Consider the following 1,625-nt stretch of genomic DNA (forward strand, 5'->3'; position numbering starts at 1 on the left):
CAAACAGTGTTAAACAAAATGCTTTACAATAGTTTAATGTTAACATATTCAACGTAATGTGTATTAACTTCAATTTTATGCACTTTAATTTTTAATTTCTTCTCTCTGGGTCCTGCGTTCGAATTACTCCACGATTAACATTGCCTTTAAATTTAACCACAGGCTTGACAAAGTAAAAAAAGACGCTTACATAGTCACTCGACCTACTAGAGACAGTAACCAACTCTACCTTAAATCATACCCTACCGTTTTATGAAAGGTAGACCGCATTAAACAACATAGTCTTAGATAATATCTGAATATAACACGAGATGGTCACAGATGGATTGTTTTGATCACAAACATAAAAGGATAAGGCTTGACTTGGTCTAATTCTGTTGGTGCTAAACACCATCGTCGATAAAAATTGAAGTACCTGTAATATACTGTACGATATCAATACCCTTATTCTATCTAAAGTGGGGTTGCACTTCATCAAAAGAAACCAATAAATATTATTCACATATAGAATGACAGTCAATCAGTCCCTTGAAGAACACGCACTCATTTTGGTCTTTTAAGAAGACCACATGTCATAACATACAATCTACATATATTTAAAATACATGAATAAAAAAGACACCTGCTTTATGCATTGCTATAAGTCATAGATCAATCCTGATCGATTGAGATCTATAGCATTCCAGCAATGACCATCCCGTTATATTTATTTTATCAGATATTTAATTACACTATTCAACGTGTCTTTTCTTTCAAGGCAAGTCGGGTGTGAGAGAAATTTGACAACTATTTCTGACGGGTCATGCTATAAAAAGAATCGAGCTCTCGTTGTCTCGTCAGCTTGCTCTGTTGAGTAACGAATGTAGTTTGAACTAAGGCCACCTTTGGTATTTTTCATTCATTCTTTATTCACACGGAATATTAGTCATTATGCATCACGAAACACAAAATCTAAGACAGAAGCATAACCCCCCACCCTTAGCAAAATCTACCCCTGAATAAACCCGTGTTCGTATTTACGTAAATTTCGTCTTGTAATTCTTAACACGGCCTTAGAAATCGAACTTGCCGATCTACATTCTGTGTTTGATACCTTTCTTCAGAGAAAAATGGAAAACATTAAAATAAAAAAAATAGGTGACGGGACGACAATAATAACAACACATACACACACACACACACATTTTATTACACAGAAGACACGGTGTATTTAAAATTAACGACCAACACAAGAAACGTATCAATATATCTTTATAATGAATTGTTCGAAATTCTGAAATGTTATTTCGTTTTTTTTTTTGTGTTTGTTTGTTTCTTTCTGTTTACATTTTATGAAGAATGAAATAAAAGAAAGGAAAACAAGAAAACGAGAAGAGGTGGTGGTGGTAATGGTGATGGGAACAGAAAAACAACAAAAAGGAGAGGATTTCGGAGAGCCCAGTGGTAATAAATATCATATTGATGGATCAAAACGATGTACGTATATTACATATATATATATATATAGAGAGAGAGAGAGAGAGAGAGAGAGAGAGAGAGAGAAATAGATAAAGAGTGAATGAATGAGTGAAAGAGAAAGAAGCAGTGTAGGGTGGGGAGGGGGGAAATGATGGTGGGGTGTGTGT

Source organism: Octopus bimaculoides, chromosome 14 (assembly GCF_001194135.2).
Source record: "Octopus bimaculoides isolate UCB-OBI-ISO-001 chromosome 14, ASM119413v2, whole genome shotgun sequence".
Classification (NCBI taxonomy): Eukaryota; Metazoa; Mollusca; class Cephalopoda; order Octopoda; family Octopodidae; genus Octopus; species Octopus bimaculoides.